At 40.5% G+C, this 20,273-nt stretch overlaps 1 protein-coding gene across 3 annotated transcripts in view; it reads left to right on the top strand.

Moving 5' to 3' along the window:
* LOC111138933 (ASH1 like histone lysine methyltransferase) overlaps positions 1–20,273 on the top strand; it is a 189,099-nt gene that overhangs the window by 2,184 nt on the left and 166,642 nt on the right. Inside the window, exon 1 of one of the 3 annotated variants that reach the window (XM_022490936.1) lies at positions 10,615–10,762. The exons of the other annotated variants lie outside the window; for them this stretch is intronic. The gene's annotated coding sequence lies outside the window, so the exon portion shown is untranslated. Of the gene's footprint in view, positions 1–10,614; positions 10,763–20,273 lie in introns of those variants that run through there. 3 annotated transcript variants of the gene reach the window in all.

The following is a 20,273-nucleotide window of genomic DNA, read 5'->3' as shown; positions in this document are numbered from 1 at the left end:
GTTGAGTGTGGAGGGAATTTACTGTCCGGGGCAGGTTTACACGGAAGCATGCAAGTGTGTTTACCCATGTGAAAGCGCGCAGGTCTGTGACCCGCGGTGCCTTCTTTTGCATCTTCTTTTGACATTTATGAGTGAACTGTTTTGGGGATCTGGTCACTGTTGCTGGACATTCCTGTGGATATTGGAGCTTTTGGCTGGGCTGAAGGAGGTCTCTAAAGACTAATTTTGCAGTAAGGATCCCGTCAGTGACTATGAGGGGGAAATGCTTGAACGAAGACTGCAGAATGGTGCATCTCTGGAAAACAGTATTTTTGATATGCCAGATTAGTAGTTCTTAAAGTTTTTTTTGGGGTCACTTATCCTTCTGAGACTCTGATGAAAGGCCCTCACTGCTAAACGAGCTTTAACACAGTCACACAAATGATGCAGACGATTTCAGGAACTGAAATTGTGATGAAGTAGAACCTTTTCATATTTAGGTCTCATTTAAAGCCTTTTAAAATACATGGTGCTTTGTTTGGAGATGAAGATGTTGATATGAGTTTTAGGTGAAAAAGATTCTGTGACCGTTTTTGGTGTGTTGAAAGTAAGGAGAACTTTAAGGTCGTGTCTTTTACTCTTTATAAACTCATTTTTGCAACGTTAGTACAGGATTCTGAATTAGGTGGTAAGAAAACATATTGCTCAGATATTTATAGCTTTATTCTTTTTCCTTTTTATTCTTAAACTCCTCTTTCCGGTTTCACATTGGGATTCAAGCTTCCTAAACTCATTTACTGGATTTGTGTTATGTGTAACAAACTTTATCGATTGAATTCTGTGCAGGAGACACACAGATGAGTAATATATGGACACTGTCCTTGGACAGATTCTAATCCACTTGAAGCTGAGGATTCTGTGATGGGGGTGGTTTTCAGAAGGGCAAGAAGGAGGGAAGAATATTCCTGGAAGTTGATGTTTCATGACTTAACTGCAGAGTTTTTGCCATTATTAATTCTTAGGAAGCTGTGAAGTCTTCCACTCTGTATGCAACTTTGTAACTATGAATGTGTTTTTGGCGTCATCTGGTGTTGTTGAAAAGGAGGCATACTTTGGTTGCCTTCCTTGTCTTGTTTTCAGTGTATTTCTGTAGTAAGTTTGTAATGAAAGTTTTAATGTCTTTTTTTGGTTGGGGGGGTGCATGCATCCAGGAAACTCTTCTGGGGTAAAATGCAGCAGCTGTTTGACAGACTACCCATGCATCTAGTACTGGGCATTTAAAATACTTACTGCGTTTTCAAAAGAACCAGAAATTCAGAAAGGTGTTTTGATAGCACAGATTACAGGATTCGTTAAGATAATGTAAAGATCTGAAGAAAAAACGGTGCAATTTTCTCTACTCTTTATTGTCATGGCCTCTGTGTAAGAATGTCATGGAAATTTGTGAAAAGTTTAATGTTTTCTCTAATTTTTAACTTGGATAGTAAATTTGTGGGTTTTTAACCCACTGAGCCACCCAGGTGCCCCTAAATTTGTGGGTTTTTTAAATAATATGTTTTTCATATGCATGTAGTGTGTATCTGTGCATATAGATACATATTTATATAGTCTTGGTTGTATGAGATACTTGATAATTTAAAAAATAATGCTTATAATAATTATAAGAAATTATTCAGAATCTAAGGATCAGGGAACGAAAGCAATTTTCATGTCATATTTTTGAGTTGTGTTCTAAAATATGGAGCATAGGAGCGCCTGGGTGGCTCAGTCTTTAGGTTACTGCCTTTGGCTCAGATCATGATCCCGGGGTCCTGGGATTGAGCCCCACCTAGGGCTCCCTGCTCGGTGGGAAGCCTCCTTCTCCCGCTTTGGCTTCCCCTGCTTGTGTTCCCTCTCTCGCTGTCTCTGTCAAATAAAAATAAAATCTTTAAAAAATAAAGTATGGAGCATAACTTTATTCCTCTGTATCTTGCTAGGCATTGTGTCTTTATGACATTAGCAGTACCACTTGAGGTTTTATCCTAAGTCTTCCAGGAATTACAAGTAGAGAAGTGGCCACATTTAGTCCTGCCAGAGTGACTGCCTGTACACCGTGGAGAAGTTTTAGCATATCTGTAGGTGATGCATCTGTAGTTAAGAATTTCATGTTGCTTTTTGAGTTATGTGTGTTGGTCTGAGTTGTTTAAAAGTAATACATAATCTTCCTGATGTCTGCTGTGAAGTCTACTTTGTGGCAGCCTTTCTAGAAGCATGACATGTCTTAAACCTGGTTGCCATAAAAGAGGGAAGTGAAAGTAATTTTTGTTTTATTTTGAGTTATTTTGCTATTTTTAAAAATTATTTTTTTAAAGATTTTATTTATTTATTTGACAGAGATCACAAGTAGGCAGAGAGGCAGGCAGAGAGAGAGAGGGAGAGTGAAGCAGGCTCCCTGCTGAGCAGAGAGCCCGATGCGGGCGGAGCTTGATCCCAGGACCCCAAGATCATGACTTGAGCTGAAGGCAGAGGCTTAATGCACTGAGCCACCCAGGCGTCCCTAAAATTATTTTTTCTTTAAATTACCTGTAATTTTTTTGGTTTTGTTTTGTTTATATTCTTTTGTACTGAGAGGTTAGATTTTCAAACTTAGGATTTGTCTTCTTAGTAAATGATAACTGTCAATCTTACATTTCATGTTTTAGAGATCAGCATTTTAGTGACCGCCTCATTGGTGGTGGTCGATGGCAGCGTGATGTTGACACAACATAATAAATTATAGGTTTAAGTGATGACAGAAATGTAATAACCTTGTTATTTCAAGAGTTTTGTTGCCTTTGTTAGACAGCTAACTTTTGTATATTTGAATCTATAAAATTTATTTTAGCATTGATTGGTTTTGCTTTTCATAGCTTTTCGTCCTTTGCTCTCAGACATACGCAAGTTGACGACAGGATTGTGTACTTTTTCCATTTTATTTTGTTCATTTTTTAAACATGGGAAATTTCAAACATACAGAAATGAAGAGACGAATGTAGTGAGTTCTTCTGTATTCAGCCCCTGGCTTCAGCAGTTAGTATCACCCAGTTACTACCCTGAGTCCCTACCTGCTGGCCTTGCTGCCACCTCGCCTCCCCTGCTTTGCTTATTTTGAAGCAAATCTTTCAGATATTATATAATTTCATTCATAAATACTTCAGTGTATGCATTCTTTTTACATTTTAATGGGGAAATATTTCTCCATAGTTAGGTCTATATAACTTTTTAGATTAAAGTGATGATAAGTAGAATGAAACTACTTCTAATCCCTTTTACGTGTGATTAAGGATTGCCTCTGCAAACTATAAGAAATGAACGGAATAGAATTCACCTCACTGCTTTTTAGATGTTTGCATTGAAAAATGCAGACAGTTCCTGTGTTTGCCTGAAGAGCTTATCAGCTTTTTTCTAATGTACGAGTGAGAAATAATGTGTCTCTTATAGTCTTTTTTTTTTTTTTTAAGTGCTAGTAACAAGATGCTGAAAACATTTTTGAGCTCTTGTTCTTGATTTTCTAACTGAATCTAATTACCACAGAGAAATCAGATAATACTGGTGATGTTGAACAGGAGCTAAAATTGGTCTAAATTCATTTGGATGGTATGAAATAACATTGTTTTGAATTTTGAAAGTTTAATTGTGGACAATTGAAAGTCCGTACCATTGCTTCAGTTGTTAACTACAAACCATTGGCAATTATGATGAGGATAGAAACATTGTAGAAAAAGAAAGTACATATTCCTGTTGTTACAAAGATAAATCAAATGAGAGATTTGAAGTGATTACTAGTAAAGTAGAATTTAGCCTTCTATAAAAAGTTGACAGTTAAAATTATGAGTGTGAGTTCTGTCTAGTGAAACTGATTAACTTATCTTTTGTTATATCTTATAGTCCCACAGTAAATAAATCATGAATTTTTGACTTGTTTTACATTTTATCTCTTCCACACTTGGTACCAAATCACTCTTCTCGTTTAGTCCTAACTGTCCTAAAACCCCAGGTGGACAGTGTCAGATTAGAAAGTAGCTATATTGTTGGCTTCTTGTTACAAGGGACATTATTTAGAATATGGAGGTGATATTCCTTATGATATGGTTTTTTAAATTGAGCATTGCTGAAAATGAAAGCACCAGAATTTAAATGTTTACTAATATAAGAAGCCTAATAGTGCTTAATGGAGAGAATTTAAAAGATCGTCTTTGAACGAAGAAACCATTAACTCTGACATTTGAGGATATGGGGGACTGAATCAGTCATGTATGATAATTCCAGGGTACAAATATTTTATGGAGTATAAAGGTCTTCAAAGAAGATTGGAGGATGTACATCTCAAGTGCAGATTAGACCAAGTGAAGTGACAGCACTTTAGGAAGTTAAAGTTTAGATTCAGAAACATATCAAAGAAAAAAGAGTAATCACCTTGAAACTACAAAGAGAGATTTAATTTAACTTTGTGTGTGTAAAGAAAAAATGTTATATAAATGTAGATAAAGTCACAGTTAAATTCTGTTCAGCAAGTGTTCTTTCTGTGGCACCCGGGTGACTCGGTCTATTGAGCATTGGACTCGCGATCTCAGCTCAGGTCTTGATCTCCATCCTGTGCCTGGAGCCTACTTTAAAAAAGACAAATAGGGGCGCCTGGGTGGCTCAATGGCTAAAGCCTCTGCCTTCGGCTTAGGTCATGATCCCAGCGTCCTGGGATCGAGCCCCGCGTCGGGCTCTCTGCTCAATGGGAGCCTGCTTCCCCCTCTCTCTCTGCCTGCCTCTCTGCTTACTTGTGATCTCTCTCTGTCAAATAAATACATTTTTAAAAAATCTTGAAAAAAGAAAAAAGACAAATAAAAACAAGTGTTCTTTCTATTCATCTCTCATTCAGCAGGCTGACATTTTTCTGATGCTTATCTCATTTCCATTTCTGTACTTATGGTGTTAGGAAAAGAGAAGGTTTTTTTTTTTTTTTTCCTGCCTCAGAAAGTAGTGAATCTAGTAAGAAGATAATCATGTTAACAAACGCTACAATACACAGTATAGTACATTTCTCCCAGGTAGAGAAGGGAGAAATTTATTAACTCTGTGGAGAGAAAGAAAAGGTTAAGGATAGCTTCCTGCAAGGGGGAAGAGCCAGGTCTTAAAGGATAAATATGAGTTACTCAGTAAGGCTTAGAGGGGACGTTCTCGGTAGGGGAAGATACCTGCGAAGGCATAAAAATGAGAATAACATAGCAGGATGAGTTAGGGACTGCAGTTTGGATCCGCACTTTCTGCCTGTTTTCCTAGGATTTCCTGTGTCTTCAGTACCATGTAAGGTTGGGTTTTGCACTTAGAGATCCACAGAACAACAGTGGAGCTGTGTTCCGCACACACTGCCTGGACAACATCGTAATATGCTGTTGCTGTTAAAGGTTATTTTTCACAAAGATTAAAGTCAAGAAGATAATTGTTATGTTTTAGTTACTCAAAAAACTTCTAGAACACTCCACCCCTTCCCCATCCTTGTCCATGCGGCATTCATTATATGCGTCCAGCCAACGAAGACTTGGTATGATTGCTTTTCTGAGTAATGAGCCGATCTCCCAACCCGCACATTGGTGTATTTCCCCCTCAGTTTTTTTGAAAATCTGAAATAGTGATTAAGATTATGGATTCGGAAATCAGATTGACTAGGCTCAGGTCCCAGTTTTGCTACTTACTGTGTAATCTTCAGGAAAATACTTAAGGTTTTTGGTTTTCTTGACTGTAAGATGATGGTAATACAGCACAGGGTCGTTGAAAGATTGTAGCAGGTAATATACCTAGCTAGCGTCCTGTACATCATGTAGCAAGTACCTAATACAGATTTGCTATGACTATTTCTCTTATTTCCTAGAAAGAGAAATTTTTTTTAGGAAAATAAATGACCTAGCATGCATATAATGTTTATAGGAAGTAAGAACATGTAAAATACATTTTGAAAGTATGTATAAACAACTTTGTTACATGTATATGTATTTTTTCGAATTCTCAGTTTATGTTCTCTTACTTTTCCTCACCTGTGAATTCTACTTTTGTGTTCTCTCACTTAACTCTAGACTAGCCTTTTTTTGTTTTTTGTTTTTAGTTTTTTAAGATTTTATGTTTAAGTAATCTCTGTGTAGACCCAACATGGGACTCAAATTTACAACCCCAAGATCAAGAATCACATGCTTTAATCAACTGAGCCAGGAGCCCTGAGACTAGGCTTTTATGTTTGGCTGCTGCTTCTTACCAAATCAAGTACTTGTCTTTAAAGTGAACAGGAATATATCTTTCAGTTTGAAGTTTTTGGGGCAGAGAACTTTGTCTTTGAACTGAATTGGGTTTAGTTAGGATGGTTCTCAATGCATTTATTTATTTATTTATTTATTTATTTTTTTAAGATTCCATTCATTTACTTGACAGAGAGAGAGATCACAAGCAGGCAGGGAGGGGTGGGGAGGAAGCAGGCCCCCTGCCGAGCAGAGAGCCCGATGCAGGGCTCCATCCCAGGACCCTGAGGCCACTACCCGAGCAGAAGGCAGAGGCCCAACCCACCGAGCCACCCAAGCACCCCTGTATTTATTTATTTTTAAAGGTTTTATTTATTTGAGAGAGAGCACACAAGCACATGGTAGAGGGAGCAGGAGAAGCAAACTCCCCACTGAGCAGGGAGCCCGAAGCAGGGCTCAGTCCCAGGACCCTGAAATCATGACCTGAGCTGACGGCAGACGGTTTACTGACGGAATCTCCCAGGCACCCCAGCATAGTTCTGTTTTTAAATCTGATCATCTCTTTGCTTTTAGAAGCCCGGTGTGTCCTTCCAAAGCAAAACCTGTTGCTTTCACTAAACCACCTGCGTTTATTGAGTGTTTAGTATGTGCTAGACTTTGGGATACAGTGAAGAATGAACCAAACAAGGTCCTTGGGCATTTTCATTTTACTCTTCCAGAACAAGATGTTTTAGTACTGCTGTAATGTGCTACCATCATACTACATGTGGTTCAAGCAAGGCATTGTAAAAATTTCTGAAAGAATGTCTTGGATATGATTGTTTTGTGCCAGAGCAAGTCAGTTCTAGGGCAAAACCCTCTTCCTCTTGAGGCCCTTCATTATCTGCCTGTGTTTTATCCAGGCGATCTACCGTGCAGTTCGTCCTTTGGGACATCAGTAGATTAACTCCTCTGTTCAGAGTCAAATAAAAATTAAAACTAGCATTCTGTCTCCTGTGCCTTCTAACAGAAGGAACATGTAGACTTTCATTCAGTAAATATTAATTGTATACCTACGTTATACCAGGTATTGTTCTAAGCCCAGGGGGTACAGCAGTGAAAAAAACAGTCAAAAATCATTGCTTTCAGGGGCACCCGGCCAGCTCAGCTGCTAGAGCGTGCCACTCTTGATCTCGGAGTCTTCAGTTCGAGCCCCACCTTCGGTGTAGAGATTACTTAGAAAAAAATCATTGGTGCTCACTTTTGAGTAAGATATTAAATAAATGGATATAATGTCATAGCATCTCCACAGCAGGTGCTGTGAAGCACATGTAAGTGAAGCGGGGCGTGGTCAGTGGTTAGGGAGGTCCTTTGAGGCAGTGGTACTGTAGTGGAGACAGGAATGCTGCCAGGCAGTGTCTAGGGCGACAGCACAGGCCCTCAGGCAGTAGTATGTTTGTGTTTAAGAAATGAGAAAGGGCTAGAACAGAGGAAACAAGGTGGGGATGAATGATAGGAGATAGGTAAAGAGGTTAGCCAGGGGCTACGTAATGGAGAGACCTAGAAGACTTGACTAAGTGACTAGATCTTATTCTAGATTATTCTAGATTTGATAGGAGGTTTTGGGTTTTGGAAGGTTTGAGCAGGGAAGTGACGTACCCTTTGAAAGGCTAGAGGGAGGCAACCAGAGGGGCCAGGTAGGCCATTGTGACACTTGAGGCAAGAGAGGGTTGTGAGGGGCACTTAGGGTGGTGTCAGGGAGATGGGGTCGCCATCTGTTCTTAAAGGTGGGGGGATGAGAACTTGGATCGGCTGTGGGGTGTGAGTAAAATGATGGCCTCAGCATTGGGTTTTGCTGAACATTTGCTGAAATTTGGAACACCGGGAGAGCAGGTTGCAAGAGTGCAAAAACTAAGAATTTGGTTTGGATGTGTACTGACTTTCCTATTATTTCTGTTACTTCTGTCTCTAATTCTATTCCGGTTGAGGTATTGAGTAGGAAGTTTGATCTATAAATCTCGGGATTGGGGCAGATAGAAATTTGGTAGTTGATCAGGGTAGCATGATCAGGTAGAGTGATTTAGAGCCATGGGACTTGATGAGATCACCTGGAGAGTGAGTGTAGACAGAGAGGAGATGAAGTTCTTGGAATGAATTGTGGAGTATTCTTTGGCATTTAGAGGCATTTAATCCGAACTGCCACGGCTGAAAGAATTGTGTGATAATTTTACAAATAATACTTTCTTAAGAAAAGCTAGCAAGTACTAGTAAAGACAGAGACAAAAAAAGTGGTTGAAGAGCAGATTTATTTTCTGTCTGTCAAATAGCTTTTTGATTGTTCCGAGATCGGAACGCTCATTTTATGTGAAACTAAAAGCCACAGTGCCTATTTTTACTAGATTACTCTGAAAAGATGGCCAGAATGGTCATTACCTTCCTAGATATCCATTGTGGAGGGCAACATAAACTAAAATAAAGAAATTGAAATTTATAAAATAATGAAGTTTTGGGGGGGGTGGTCTGGCTGGCTCAGTTGGAGGAGCATATAACTTTTGATCCCAGGGTGGTGAGTTTGAGCCCAATGTTGGATGTAGAGATGACTTAAATAAAATGTAAAAAATAGTAATAAAATAAGGAAGTATCAGAAGACATGAAGCTTCTTATCCATTCTCATGATAACCATTCCTGGCTTGGACATGTTAAGTGAGGTCAAGCTGCCTCCCGATTTCTTCTCTGTCACTGGGCACTGTTAAACCTTCCTTTAATGAGGCTGGGTTTTTTCTGTGGACTTGCTGAGTCAACACATTAACATCTGAGAATACATGTGTAAGATCCAATACGTGAAGGTATTAGGGGCTTAATATTGTTTAGGTTGACTTGCTGCGTATTTGGGGACATCTGGGCTCGGGTAGGAATTTTTTTAATGTATTTGTGGTGTCCGAAATGGAAAGGAATAGAAATTACAGACCAGATCACAGCATATAGGTTATTTTGTGTGGTTGATTTAAACCCTATCAGAAGTCCTCTTAGCTACGCATGAAGCAGATCCTCCCTCGCTTGAGTGCATGACTTCCCGCTGACCGGTCCCCCTCAGCCATTAGGAAAATGCAGGGCCCATCTGTTGAATTGCGCTGTGCCTGAAAGGCCAGTAGTTTTGGACTTTGTCAATCCAGGAAGAGAAATTAATTCCATGACATTGAGGGGAAACATTTCTAATAACTACATACTCCCCAGGGTTTACCTGACATCTTGTTACAATTTTATAGAAATCACTGAAGAATTAAGGGTCCATCATGTACGACTTCTCTTTCCCAAGTCAAAGTCAGAATCATCAGGTGTGTGCGTTAGAGAGCCGTTTCTCTTCCAGGTAAATGGTGTCCTTAAGAAAACACTGCCCTAAATTTCCAGATAGGTTAGAGATGATCTTCTTAAGTAGAAACTGAGATGTTTAAGAGGGTAATATGATTTGAGATTCAGATAAGCTTCTAAAAATATTTCTAGATGAATCTATTCCACAAAAATCTGGAAACTGTTCACAGAGACTTAGATGGTTCAAAATGGCCATCTTCTAGTTTCCTGGGTATCCGTTCTGTGCCTTACCTTAGCAGCTGGCCTCAAAATCAGAGGATGATGATGATGGTAGTAGTAGTAATAGTAGTAATAGTAATAGTAGTAGTAGTAACAGTAGTAGTGGTAATAGCAGTAGTAATAGTAGCAGCAGCGGTTGTTATAGGCCCCATTAAGAATACAGCGAATCTTTTTATACCCTTTCCCCAAAAGTGCATACATACACATAGAACTTCTGCTGTATGTTTTGGGGAGTTTATAGGCAATTTTTGTTGTAGGCCAACACCCCTTGTTTCTTAGTCCTCTCAGTTATGAATGCTACAGAATGGCGGCTGCATTCTTTACCTGATGGTCAACGTGATTGCTCTTAAGAGCGGAGGCGAACTCACGTAAGGGCAGTGGTGGTTGTGGGGAATGGTTTGAGTAAATCTTTACTGGACTCATCTGTCCACTACTTTCCCCTTCACCATTTCGGTAGTACAGTAATGTCTGGAGGATCACCAGTGAAAGCGGCACGCCGATGCTAGAGATGACGGGCTGGATGTAAGAAAGGCAGTTATCCTCACACCGGGTAAAATGGCAGCAAAGTGAGAATTACTCTCTGTGCCCCACCCTGACTGGCTTCCCTAGCTACATGCCACACACCTTTCTGAATGTGACTTCTGAATCCGAATCCGATCGTGTCTTTTGGCATAACAGACTGTTGAGCTCCTTCTTCAAGATCCTGTCTGCCCCTTCAGCTGTGTCTCCCTGGGTCTCTTACCCTTGTGCTTCAGCTGTTCGGAACCGTGATCTTTCCCAAACACAGTTCTTTTATATCTCCATGACTTTCATGTTCCTCCCAGTGCCTGGCTGCCTAGAGAACACCCACCCATCTTCTGAGACAAAGTCCAAGTTGATGCTGTGAAGCCTTACCTGGCCACCTCCTCTCTTTGGTGAACAGCAGGCACTCGTTTCTCTTTGGCACATACCTGGGAGTGGAATTGCTGGGCCACGGGGTAAGCGTATTTTTATGTTGAGTAAATACTGACACAGTTTTCCAGACTGATTGTATGACTTTGTAACTGTGCCAGGAATGTATGGGGGTTCCATTTGTCACATCTACACCAACATTTGTTGTCATTCTCTTTAATTTGAGCTATTTTAGTGGGTAGTAGTATTACATTGTGGTATTGACTTGCATTTCCCTGATTATTGGTAAGGTCGAGCATCTTTCAGTGCTTGTTACATATTTGGGTATCTTTTTTGGTAAAGTACCTGCTCTTAATACATATCTGAATGCGTTCCTTTTCGCCAGTATGTGCCTTGCACATAGCATTATCCAATGTGTGACTTGCCTTTTTAATCTCATGGTGGTTTCTTTTGATGAATATGAGTTCGTATTTTTATAAAGTCCAATTAATTTTTTCCCCTGTAAAAAAAGGGGGGGGGGGATGGTGCTCTAGTTTGATGAGATAGGTAGTTAGTGGGGGAAATGTAGAATTCCTTACCAACAGGTGTGAAGTTTCAGTCAAGAAGGATGAGTAAGTGGGGGAGGTATGCTGGACGACGACATACCTGCGGTCAGCAATACTGAATTGCACACATAAAAATTTGTGAAGAGGGTAAATCTCACGGCAAATGTTCTTACCACAATAAAATAATAAAAAATAAAGATGTATGTAACGTGCAGCTGTCTATTGAATGGAAAAGAACAGGAGAGGAATGTTTTAAGCAAGTAGCTAGTCAGTGGCAGAATATTGGAGTTAGAAAGTATGTCCATTGTTAATTGGGTTACTTTGCTCAATTTCATGTAGATGTGAACACAACAGTAAGACTTCGAGAGGTACGGACGTGGTAGCGATGTGTATCTCAGATCTTTTAAAAATATGTTTTTATTGGATTTTTGCCTAATTATGGAACTAATACAAATTCTGTAATATGTCAAGAAAAATACACATAATTTTATTTCCAAACCTTTACCCCTAAAATAACCAGTGCTTTTAGCTGGTGTATAATCATTTGTACTTAATTCTGTATGCATACAAATACACGTGTTTTTTTGTGTTTTTTTTTATTCCCTGCACATGTAACATCATGCTTGCTCTTTTCCTGAAAAATGGCAGACGTGGTTCTGTATTTGTGTACGTGTGAATATATATATATGTTGTGTGTGTATATATTTAATTTTTTTCTGTGGCCACATTGAACAGTGCTGTAATAAATCATTTATTAGTGCTTTTGTTTTTCTATGATAAGAGTATCTAAAGTTGCTATTGAAGTCAAGAGTATGTAAAACTTAAAATTGTCATAGATGCTGTTAAGAACTGCTTTCCGGAATACATGACAGAGGCCACTAGTATTTATTTTCCTGTATACTTTGCTGTTTTTGCTTGTACCAGTGTTTTAAACTTCAACCAAACTGATGAGTGAAAACTGTCTCGTTATAGCTCATACCTCCCTCACTACTAATGATGTGGCGCTTCTTTCTGTGTTTCTGTTTGATTATTTCCATTTCTTTTGTGATTGCCTGTGCACATCTCTTGTATTATATAATTTCTTACCAGTTTATAAAATGACTCTTAACCATACTGATCTACTTTTTAAAAAAGATTTTATTTATTTATTTACTTATTTATTTATATATTTAAAAGATTTTATTTATTTATTTATTTGACAGAGATTACAAGTAGGCAGAGGCAGGCGGGGGGTGGGGGGAGCAGGCTCCCTGCTGAGCAGAAAGCCCGATGCGGGTCTCAATCCCAGGACCCTGATTTCACGACCTGAGCTGAAGGCAGAGACTTAACCCTCTGAGCCACCCAGGCGCCCCAAAGATTTTATTTATTTATTTGACAGTGAGAGAGGGAACACAACAGGGGGAGAGGGAGAGGCAGACTCCCCACCGAGCAGGTGCCTGACATGGGGCCATCCCAGGACCCCGGGATTTTGACCTGAGCTGAGGGCAGATGCTTAACGACTGAGCCACCCAGGTGCCCTTGTAATGTTTTTATATAATCACATCTCTCAGTATTCTCCTTTATGGCTTCTAGTTTCTTGATTTGATTAGGAAGGTTTCTATACAGTAGCTATAGAAATAGTGACAAACATCCTTCAGATACTTTCATTTTTGCATCTAGCTCTTAAATCCCTGAGGAAATTACTTTTGAGTATAATGTAAAGAATGGATCTAACTTTGTTCTCTTCAAGTGAATAGCCAGTTAGGTAATATGTAGCAACATATGTCAGCTAAGTCAGCTTGTTGCCATGTTGAAAGTTGTTAATTGAAAAAGTTTTTATAAGATTACTATTAGCCCATATTTTGTTTTTATGCAAGGGAGAGAACCCTTACCACAAGGTACCTTATTTTGATCTGTCAGAAAATTTTTAAATGGCTTCATTGAGATTTGTGTCCTCTATAATTTACTGATTTAAAGTGTACAATTCAGTGGTTCTTGGTATAGTCACATAGTTATACAATCTTCCCCACTACCTAATACTAGAACATTCGATCATGGTGTCCAGTAGCTAGGAGTCACTCCATTCTCCTTTTCCCCTATGCCTAGATAACCATGAATCTATTTTCTTTCTCTATGGATTTTCCTTTTATGGACATATAATTTGTTGTTATATAATTTGTTGTCTTTTGGAACAGGCATCTTTATTTAGCATAATGTTTAGGGTACATCTGTACTGTAGTATGTACCAGTGCTCCATCCTTCCTCTCTCCCTCCCTCCCTCCTGCCAAGATTTATTTACTTGGGGGGAAAGGTAGAGGGAGAGAATCTCAATCAGACTCCACTCTGAGGGCAAATCCCAGCACAGGCTCCATCTCAGGACTCTGAGATCATGACGTGAGCTGAAGTCCAGAGGTAGACACCTAACCGACTGAGCCACCTGGTGGTCCTGGATGTCATTCTTCTTTACTGATGAATGACATTCCATTGCGTGGATAATGTTGCTGGGAACATTTGTGTGCAAGTTTCTGTGATCCATGTTTCCATTTTCCTGGGTATATACCTAGCGGTGAACTTGCTGGGCCATCTGGTGGCTCTGTTTAACCTTTTGAGGAGCTGCCAAACTGTTTTCCAAAGTGTCTGCACCATTTTACATTCCTATCCATTTCTCCACAGAAAATCTTTATAAAAAACAAGTGTAAGATAGTGTCAATGGTGCCCCTTCGAAGTGGCTCTTCTGTTTAATATGAAACCACGTGTGCTGGCTCAGAGTTCATAGCCCCTAACCCTTGTCAGAACGCAGTAACTCATTTATGGGAAAATCTGATGTAACTTTTACTTCCCTCTTGTTGCCATTTTAGAATTCCCTGGGGATGAAAGTCAGCATCTCTCTTCCTTGCAACCGCAGCCCATTCCACCTTTTTTAAAAAAATTTAAATAAAAACAGAGTTAAGTCTCTACATCTGAGCTTTACTTTACTTCTCAGGAAGAGCTACACAAGGTTTGATTAGATTATCCATGAGACAGTGAGTGTGACTTTTCCCGAGGATTTAGCATTGGGAATGCTTTCTGTTTGCCTTTCCCCCATGGCTCCCTCGTGGCAATACAGTCTCCTACTATACTTTCTTGTTTTGACTTTCAGAATTAGTTTGTTGGTATAATATAGTATTTCCTTGGTCTTGAGACATTCTTTTCTCTCAGTTTTATGTTTCTGAAATTAGGAAATCACACAATTGATAATATATTTAATGTGGTAGTAGTTAAAATTTTTTTCTCCTGAAAATGTGGTCAGTGATCCATGAAGCCTTTTTATTTATTTATTTTTAAAAAAAGATTTTATTCATTTGTTTGAAAGAGCAAGAGCCACGAGCAGGCAGAGCAGCAGAGGGAGAGGGAGAAGCAGGCTCCCCACTGAGCAGGGAGCTCGATGAAGAGCTCAATCCCAGGACCCTGGGGTCACCTCCTGGGCGGAGGGCAGTCGCTTAACCCACTGAGCCACCCAGACACACCATCATGAAGACTTTAAAAAAAAAAAATCACTGGAGGGGCACCTGGGTGGCTCAGTGGGTTATGCCTCTGCCTTCGGCTTGGGTCATGATCTCAGGGTCCTGGGATCGAGCCCCGCATCGGGCTCTCTGCTCAGCAGGGAGCCTGCTTCCTCCTCTCTCTCTGCCTGCCTCTCTGCCTACTTGTGATCGCTGTCTGTCAAATAAATAAATAAAATCTTTAAAAAAAATCACTGGGGTCTTGGAATTTAAGAAATATATACTATAACGCAGGTATGAAAATAGCTAGATTTACTGGTGATTAGTACTTTGAAGGTTAGGAGCTATTGGTGGTTGTCACTCTCTTTTTTTTTAAAGATTTTAATAAAGATTTAATAAGAGGATTCTTATTCTCATAGTGGAAAACATGAGTGTGAAGCATATCATTTACCCAGAAAAAGCATATAACTTACTGGGATGATGAGCGTTAAGAGACTTACAGAATGCTGCATGAGCACTTGACAGGGAGATCTTCCTTGGTTGAGCAGGGAAATGACATAATCAGATTATTTAAAAATCATATTTCTAGCTGCATCTCAGAGCAGGGACTGGAGGAGAACAAGGTAGATACGCAGAGTTCGAAAGCTGCTCTATGCTGTGTAAGATCTGTTGTTTCGGATAGAATGGCAGTGGACTTAGAACTCAGTGTAATTAGAAATTATGTGGAATTCACAAGTTTTGGTGTTAGGATCGCGTTGGGAACGGAGTGGGGGTGAGAGGAGGCAAGGGTGGCTCCCAGGTGTCCAACTCGAGCAAGTGGCAGTGCTGCGTTCACTTGGCTAGTGTGATGGGTCCCAGGAAGAGCGACGTATGACTGAAGAGTGTAAAAGCTGCGGTAAACTAGGACCCGTAACGTGCTGTGATTTTTTAAGATCTTACACAGTTAATTTGTATGTTTTTTTGCTGTTGAGAAATAGAACAATGATTACCATCTCTGACGATGTTTGATAAAGACCACAGAGAAGACCAAAATTTATCACAGATGAGACAAGCTAGACTTACTTTAAGCTAAAAATCTGCTGAGGTTGTTCAGTCTGTAATGTGATAATTTTAGGTAAGTGTACTTATCCAAAAAGAGAGAAAAGTTGTTCTTGCATATTAAAGAGTTAAGATAAATTATCTTTCTTATCAAGTTGGGAAACCATTCTAAGACTCTGTTATATATTCATACATTGTCATCATACTGCCTCCCCGTGTGGGTGTCGTGTGCATGTGCTCCCTGCTGCCAGCTTGACCTTGTACTTAAATGTTTCACAACCAAATAAGATTTAACGTACTACTGAACTCTCAGTCTCCCCTTCTGTGTGTCTCGTCCGAGCAGACGGCTTTTATAACGTCAGCCCCGTGAAGGCAGGGACTTTCCTGGTTTTGCACTGCTTTGTCCCCAGCTGCTGTTATGTAATGGGCATTCGGTAAATACTTCGTTGTTGGAATGTCTAAGTGCTACCACCAAACAGTTCACCAGTTGCTTAGGTCTTTGATTCTCTCCCTCCTTTCTGTATCTTGCTGAGGAATCAAATCTGTTATTCCTTAGAAGTATCTCTTAATTCATCCGTTTTTTAAATGTTCAGTGCTACTTTGCTAATCTGTCAATTTTATAACTAGTATTCCAGAATCAACTTTGCTTTTCTTTTTAAAGACTTCATCGTTTTGGACATGGAGAGTACGAGTTGGGGAAGGGGCAACAGGAGAGGGAGAGAGAATCTCAAGCAGACCCCCTGCTGAGTCTAGGTACATGGGGCTTGATCTCGTGACCCTGAGATCATGACCTGAGCTGCGTTCAACCAACTGAGCCACGCATGTGCCGCCCCAAGTTTTGCTGTCTTTCTGATCATTCTTCCACAGCAGCCAGGGAGGTTTTTTTTAAAGTATAAGCTGTAGGGGCTCCTGGGTGGCTCAGTCTGTTTAGCTCAGGTCATGATCCCTGGGTCCTGAGATGGAGTCGGGCTCCTTGCTCAGTGGGGAGCCTGCTTCTCTCTCCGCCCCTGCCTGCCACTCTGCCTGCTTGTGCGTGCGCTTGCTCGTGCTCGCTCGCTCGCAATCTGACAAATAAAAAAAAACCAAAAAACAAAAAAACCCCTAATTTGTATCTTACTACTCTTCTGCTCAGAACTAATTTTGAATTCTAAATCCTTAAGTTAGCCCAACAAGGCTCTTGGAAAGCTATTTTTCTTTTTTTTAAAGATTCAGTTTATTTGTCAGAGAGAGAGTGTGTGAGCACAAGCAGGGGGGCAGCCCACAGAGGTAGAGCAAGTGGCCCGGTGTGGGACTCTGTCCGGGACCCTGGTATCATGTCCCAAACAGCGGGTCTGCTAGGTGTAACAGGGGAGGACTGAGACCAGGAATAAACATGTTTGGGAGGCAGCGTAACATCGTATTCGAGAGGAGCCAGACAGACCTGGGCTCAAGCTTTTTTTGGTTATTAACTTATTTTTTCATCTCTGGAAATGGAATCGTAATAGTAACTGAGATCATCTGTGTGACACTAGCGTAGAGCTTTGCACATACTAAGAACTCAGTAAATTTTTAGGTTTTTGTTGTTTTGTTTTGTTTTTGTTTTTGTTTTTACTTAACTAATGCATCTCCTGGAAGGACTCAGTTTTGTAGTATTTAATGAATACAGAGTTGATTTTATATTGCCTTGCTAAGTAGTGTTTTATCAAAGTATGCCTATTCCCTTCCAACCTCCAGTGATAGACTAGGCTTCAATACAGAATAGTCTCCAGACTTAGTTGAATTGTTTTCCTTAATGGTTTGGTATCTCACAGAGCAGAGCCTGTGTTAACTCTGAATTTGTCTATTTTTATCCAATCCATTGTTTGTTACTTGGATGTGAGATTGGTATGGGAGACGCGGGTGGGTACTAGTCATCACTTTGTAGAGGGAATAGGGCATGAAGGCGAAAACAAATTTGAGCGATTCCTGGTCAAGAGTTTGGTATTTGTCTTGTTTGCCCAGGTTTTGTCACGCTGCAGTACGCGGCTGGCCGGCAATAGGGCATTCATAGATCACTATGAAATGTGATTTACTTGTATATTTGTAGGTAGTCTCTAATATGTTGTTAGATTATCATGCTTTGGGGTTCCTGGGTGGCTCAGTCAGCTAAGCATCTGTCTTCGGCTCAGGTCATGACTCAGGGTCCTGGGATCCAGTTCTGCATCGGCTCCCTGCTCGGCAGGAAGTCTGCTTCTCCCTCTGCCACTGCCTGCTGCTGCCCCTGCTCGTGCTCTCTTCCTCCCCACCATGAATAAATAGAATCTTTTTTAAAAAAGATAATCATGCCTTGTGTTGGTATAATGTATATATCCTATTAATACAATTAGTAACTTTATTTTTAAGATCTCATTTATTTGAAAGATGGGGACAGCTTGCGCATGCGCACAGGAGTTGGTGGGGAGGGGCAAGAGGGAGAGGGACAAGCAGACTCCCCGCTGAGTGCAGACCTACCCACGCGCCTCAGTAATTAGTAATTTTCATGTTTTTTTTTTTTTTTAAGATTTTATTTATTTATTTGACAGAGAGAAATCACAAGTAGGCAGAGAGGCAGGCAGAGAGAGAGGAGGAAGCAGGCTCCCTGCTGAGCAGAAAGCCCGATGTGGGGCTCGAACCCAGGACCTGGGATCATGACCTGAGCCGAAGGCAGCAGCCTAGCCCACTGAGCCACGCAGGCGCCCCGGTAATTAGTAATTTTCTAAACAGTTTGTTCACAGCTAAAATGATCTCAGTGAAAGGGCTTCAGGCTATAGATTTAGTATCAGTTTCCTTTGAATTTGGACTGGACTGTTCTGGATTATTTCAGTGATTTGAGGACATCCTATAAATCCCAAAGTTGCGTGTGAGATTAATGTTGAAATTGTCGCTTAGAACAAAGAGATTCTAGCAGTCTTAGTTCTGTGTTTCTCCTTGGAACTGTATTTTGACTTGGATATTGTAGTAGGAACCAGATTACATTGTGTGACAGCATGTGTCCTTGTCCCTGGATGGGAAACCTAGAGTATATAGATGGAAGAGTATCATTCACGGAGAACGCTGCCTTCGGAGTTCAAAACCAGCACTCTGGCGGCTGGTGTGGGGCTGGTTTTCAAGCAGTTTACACTTAGCAGATAAAAAGCATTCTTTGTTGTGAAGTATCTTCAGAATTTGGATTTATCTTCACTAGAAACACTTAAATTTGGTATGTACGGTTTGCCAATCATGCTTTTCCAGTCTCACTGCCTAGATGGATTCACAAAATAGGCCCCTAGGCTCACTATCCTTTCTCCTCTTTGATGAAGTTAGGGAAACATAGTATTTCTCTATTCTTACCTACGTTTCTGGGGTAGTGATCAGTGTTTTCAAATTAGTTCTTTTTTAGTTTATTGATATTCTACTATTTGTATAGTAATCTGTCACTCACATTCAGTTTTTCCATTTTAAAATGAAGAGACTCAGGCTCTCCAGACCCTTCTCTGGAATGTGCTAAAAGTGAATAAGTGCTGGTAAAAATGCTTTTGAGTTCTTTGGAGGAAATACTGAAATTCTGGTTCACATTTATACATATATATGTTCCGCGTTCTGGAATTCCTTCATTATGAAAAGAATTGTAGGGAAATTTTAAAATGTGTGTACTTGTGAGTACTGGATATAAAAGCGGTTGTTTCTGTGTAAATTATTTGTTTTTGTTCTAGAACAGGTTTGTTTTCATGAGCGACCGGAAAGGTATACGCAGGTATGTCAGTGCACTAGTCACATGAAACCCGGGATGGGCATCAAAAATTAAGGAACAGGGGCGCCTGGGTGGCTCAGCGGGTTAAGCCTCTGCCTTCGGCTCAGGTCATGGTCCCAGGGTCCTGGGATCGAGCCCCACATCGTGCTCTCTGTGAAGCAGGGAGCCTGCTTCCCTTCCTCTCTCTCTGCCTGCCTCTCTGTCTACTTGTGATCTCTGTTATTTTAGTGAGAGAGAGGCAGAGAACAGGGAGGGAGCAGAGAAAGGGGGAGAATGTATAGCCACTGAGCCTGGAGCCAGACTTGAGGCTCAATCTTATGGCACTGAGATTGTGACCTGAGCTGAAATCACGAGTTGGAGGCTTAACATACCAAGCCACCGGGTGTTCCAAGAGTCCGACTCTTGGTCTCAGCTCATGTTTTGATCTCAGGGTAGTGAGTTCAAGACCTGTGCTGGAGTCTACACTGGGCGTGGAGCCTACTTTAAAATAGGTAAATAAGAAATAAGAAAGAAGGGGCGCCTGGGTGGCTCAGTGGGTTAAACCTCTGCCTTCGGCTTGGGTCATGGTCTCAGGGTCCTGGGATCGAGCTCCGCATCAGGCTCTCTGCTCTGCGGGGAGCCTGCTTCCCTGCTCTCTATGCCTGCCTCTCTGCCTACTTGTGATCTCTCTCTCTGTCAAATAAAGAAATAAAATCTTCAAAAAAGAAAAAAATAAGAAAGAAAATTTACAAAATAAGAAGAAACATGGGAGAAAAGTAATAGAAAAGGAACAAAATAAAGCCAGTAAGATAGATCCCACAAAAAAACATGCAATTAGTTCAAATAT

The sequence above is a fragment of the Enhydra lutris genome, unplaced genomic scaffold (assembly GCF_002288905.1).
Source record: "Enhydra lutris kenyoni isolate GAN:26980312 unplaced genomic scaffold, ASM228890v2 scaffoldscaffold94, whole genome shotgun sequence".
In the NCBI taxonomy this organism is placed as follows: Eukaryota; Metazoa; Chordata; class Mammalia; order Carnivora; family Mustelidae; genus Enhydra; species Enhydra lutris.
Note: the sequence above shows the minus strand (reverse complement) of the source record. Positions and strands in the feature narration are given on the sequence as shown.